Raw genomic sequence first — 4,932 nt, 5'->3', positions numbered from 1 at the left:
CGATTTGTCCGAGTGAGGATCTCGGACCTGATCCTGGCCAAGGACATGCCGTTCCTTAAGGACTGGTGCAACTGTTGCTCGAATTCCATATGCGGTTCCTCGCCTCAAGGAATGGGTTAAGGACATTATTTCACAGAAAAAGTATTCTGAGCGTGCATGGCGCAAACTTTTGAAGGGTCGGTGGGAGGCTTGTTCTCACGGTGAGATTACTTTCATGAGTGAGCAACACTTGGGGTTCCCTTTATGCTATTGAGTTCTTACCTATTTCTTTTTCCTTTGCAGGTCTTTCCAAGCATGTCGCCATGAGGCCTCCATCTGGTGACGAGGACAGCCTTGCCGAGTCCCCTGCTCTGAGGCAGAAAAACCGAGAAAAGAGCCTGGTGCGCAAATCCAAGGAAATCACCAGCATCGGAGAGCTCCCATCGAACTTAATCCATCGGCTAAGGGACGAGTCCGAAGAAGAAGAAGAAGAAGCTTCCTAACTGGTGGCCCGCGTGTAAGGCAACACCGAACTGCCTCAAACCAGGGAAGGCGATGAGGAGGCAGTGACCGAGGCCTCCGAACTAGAGAGGGGCGAGGCTGATTTGCCCTAAATTGGGGAGGTCGACAAAGAGGCTGCGGCTGATGCTCCTCGGGAGAGGATAATGCCCCGAAGGATGCACTTGGAGTGATAGATCTCTCTGAGTCTCCCTCATTTACCGACTCTATAATCCATAAAGCCCAGTGGCTAAAAGGACGCCCAAATCAGGGGCCTCAAGAGGCAGTAGACCCCTTCCATAACTTCTTTGAAGGTTTAGGATCTACCGCCTCGGAAGACATCATCGGGTTGGGTGACTTACCGGTACCGAAGAAGAGTCCGTCTTCGAGAACCAGCGGGCCTTCTTCGAGCCAGAAACTAGTAAACCGGTTCCCAGCTCCGAGTGCAGATCCATACCGAAAATGGTCGATTATTTTTTCTATATCGGAGGATGATCGGGTCCTCTCGCTCCCCGTGGGGGTTTCCAATTATCTTGGGTGCTTGGTGATCGAAGATGATCAAGTAAAGATGAATGAGATGGAAGCGCCCTGCCAGTTCAACGAAGCCCAACAGGCGTTAAACCAGGTACTTTGAAAATCTCTTGACAACTTTTGTTATGTACTTAGATTAAGTCGTAAAAGATTGTAACTCTTTCCTTTGTGTTTGTAGGCATCGGTGCTTCATCACAAGACTTTTCTTCGATATCAAGAAGATTAAAACCAACATGAGGCCGATACCCGAGAGCTTATTGAGAAGAGGGATGCTTATAAACTTCTCAGTGAGCAACGTGAGGGGAAGGTCAAGAAACTTCAAGCTGAGCTGGAGGCGGCTAAGAAGGAGCGCCGACCTGGTCGAGCAGGTACGAAGAGTATTTGAGGTTAGCGACGATGAGTCAGATACGATGGCTAATGGTCCGAACGCACAGGTCCAACAGAAGCTTGACCAGATCGGGCAGCTCCAGTCGGCGATTGATGCAGTGAAGGCCGAAGCCGAAGAATAGAAAAAGAACATGGACCGCTTGGCCTCAGAAAAGAAGACCGCCCAGGCACAATTGGCTTCGGCTAAGGTTCAACTTAGAGCTGTAAATGAGAAGTCCTTGGTGCAGGCCAAGAAAATCGAGGAGCTCCAGTCCCAATTGAGTTTGGCCGTCTCTGATCGAGAAAATCTAGCCAAGGATCTTGAAACGGTCAAGTCAGAGGCTAGAGTAATTAAAGTTGATGCCGAAGAGATGGTGGCCATTTATAAGGCTGATGCTGAGGCGGCTCAGGTTCGAGCTAAAGACATCATCGAGCACGCTAAGTGGCTATCTCGAAGGGAGGCCCTTGAGGAAATTCATGCTCAAGGTTTCGACTTATCAGCTGAGATTGAGGGTGCCAAAGTGCTTGAATTCGAGGCCAAAAAACTGGCCTATACCAAAGACGACGAGGAGTCCGAAGATTCGGGCGAGTCCGAGGGCGGCAAAGATCCCAAGGGTGACGAGGCAGCCCCCGGAAAAGACAAGGCCACTTAGGCTCTTTGTAAATGTTTTTTGTTTTTTACTTTTCGTTTTACCCTTTGGTTGAGGCCGTTTGGCTTCTATGAAGAATTCATATCGAGGCCGTTTTGGACTTCGTAAGAAATTTTTGATATGTATATAAACCCTTTTTTCCCTTCAGCAATTTCTAAATTTTTTTCTTTGTCATTTATTTGTAAAGATTAAAATGCCTTAGCATGAAATAGTAGGTTATGCTCGGGGATTCGAACAAGCCTTGCCTTCAATATTATTTTGTTTTTAAGGCATCACGGTGTTTCGGCGTGTCCAAAATTTCTTCCCCCAAAGTACTTATACTTTCTTAAATTATAGTTTTATTAGGGTAGCTTTTAGAACCGGTTAAGAAACTTTAAGGCCTTTTTGATACGGGTCTCGGATGTCTCCGAGCCGTTTTAATTTGGCCGTAGCCTTTTTAGTTCGGGTGTCATCCAGTGGGCTGGTCACCCCGAGTTATCCGGGCTTTCCTACGATAACAGTCCCCGAATGGGGATGGCCGTGGCCTTTAAGATTCGGGCTTTGTCTGATATGTCTTATGCCCCCGAGCTCCGATAGCCCGGACCATCCAAGTTTGTTTTTGGACGGTACTCCCCGAGTGAGAGTGATTGTTCGAACTCGAATCAAGATGGCCCTTGGGCTCGATACCTTTAGGGGGTCTGATGTAGGAAATTCCTTGAGAAATGCAAGAAATTTTTTAAAAGGGCGAAATATTTATCCGCAAGGAAGAGACTTCTTTTTATTCTTGTGTAAAATAGTTATACATGCGTGTATGCTTTGTGCTAGGGATCAAGCAATGTATACGGGCACGGTTCATTTGACCGTTTTTCCCTTACAATAAGTCCTATCTATTGATACCCCTCAATCACGAAGTTTCTTTCCTTACTAAAGTCGATATCCGAGGGTAATGCCCCCCAGTATTCTAGGTTGATCGTAGAGAGAAGCCTCAGATACTGTTGATGCGATCTTTGACACAGATTCATAACCGACCTTCTATTCTAAGTTAGGACGATCCACTATTGCCATGTTAAAAACCTTGCAGGAAAACCCATTTGGGACAAAACTGGTTCAAGGGAAAAAGAGTGCAACGTGTGCTTTTAGACCTAAAAATCTGTACCACTTCTTGTTGGTTACATGCAAGTGTTAGTTCAAAAATAAGCAAAAAAGAAATGAACGGGATCGTACCTTAGCAGTAGTATCGCTTCAAGTGAGTTATTTCCAGTTATTCGGTAGTTGTTTGCCCTTCATTTTTCAAGTTTGTAGGACCCCTTTCTGATGATCTCGATAATCTGGTATGATCCTTCCCAGTTCGGTCCCAACTTCCTTTCATTCGGGTTTCGGGTGCTTAGTGTGACCTTCCTCAGTACTAAGTCCTCGATATTGAAGTGCTGGAGGTTGGCCCTCCGATTGTAGTATCTTTCGATCCGCTACTTTTAGGCGGCCAACCGGACAAGGACGGCTTCGCGCCTTTCATCCAATAGCTCTAGGTTTGTTCTCATGGACTCATCATTCGGTTCCTTGGTAGCATACCAAAATATGATACTTGGTTCATCGACCTCAACTGGTATTAAAGCTTCAACGCCGTAAACCAACGAGAACGGGGTGGCCCTAGTATTGGACTTCGAGGTCTTACGGTATGCCCATAAGACTTCGGGCAGGATTTCCTTCCATTTTCCTTTGGATTCAGTTAACCTCTTTTTGAGGTTTTGGATTATGGTTTGGCTGGTCGATTCTGCTTGTCCGTTCCCGCTGGGGTAATAAGGTGTTGACAGGATCCTTTTGATCTTATAGTCTTCGAGAAATTTGGTCACTTTGCTACCGATAAATTATTTTTCGATGTCGCACACGATTTCAGATCATATTCCGAACCGACATATAATGTGGTCCCAAATGAAGTCAATGACTTCCTTCTCTCTGACCTTCTCGTATGCCTGGGCTTCAACCCACTTACAAAAGTAGTCATTCATAAACAATATCAGTTGAGCCTTACCGAGTGCCCATGGAAAGGGGCCAACGATGTCCATTCCCTACTTCATGTACGGTAATGGTGACAAAACCGAATGCAACAACTCTCCGGGTTGATGTATCATCGGAGCATGTCTTTGACATTCATCACATTTTCGTATGAACTCCTTTGCGTCCCTTTCCATATCTATCCAGTAGTAACCGACTCTGATTACCTTTCGAACCAATGATTCGACGCTTGAATGATTTCCGCAAGTGCACTCGTGAGCTTCCCTCAGAACGTACTCGGTATCTCCTGGCCCTAAACATATTGCTAGTGGGCCATCAAATGTTCTTCTGAACAAGGTTTCGTCTTCGAACAAGCTAAACTGGGCTGCCTTTGAACGCATGGTTCTCGATTCTTTTGGATCCGAGGGCAGTTTCCAATCTTCAAATATTCTACATATTTGTTTATCCAATCCCAAGTCAAGCTTGTAAAGCTTATTTCGGCATAACCTTCTTTCACTATCAATCTCATGAGTTGTACGACTGCCCCCGAGTTGAGCTCGTTATCCTCGACAGATGACCCTACATTTGCAAGGGCATCGGCCTCGCTATTTTGATCCCGAGGTACGAGTTGCAAAGTCAACTCCTTGAATCGGTGTAATGTTATCTGTAACTTATCTAGGTAGCTTTGCATTACTCTGACCTCGAATGTCCCATTAACTTGGTTCATCACAAGGAGAGTCGCACTTAGCTTCGATCAACTCCTCCTCTAAGCTTTTGTCTAGTTCGAGACCTGCAATCATGGCCTCATATTCAGCCTCGTTGTTTGTCGATTTCACAGTTCTAGTAGATTGTATAACTACATTGCCTGTGGGTGGCTTCAATACGATTCCAAGACTGGACCCTTTCGCGTTTGAGGTGCTGTGCATAAAGAGGATCC

This window comes from Nicotiana attenuata, chromosome 7, assembly GCF_001879085.1.
Source record: "Nicotiana attenuata strain UT chromosome 7, NIATTr2, whole genome shotgun sequence".
Lineage (NCBI taxonomy): Eukaryota > Viridiplantae > Streptophyta > Magnoliopsida > Solanales > Solanaceae > Nicotiana > Nicotiana attenuata.
This window is presented reverse-complemented; position numbering follows the sequence as displayed.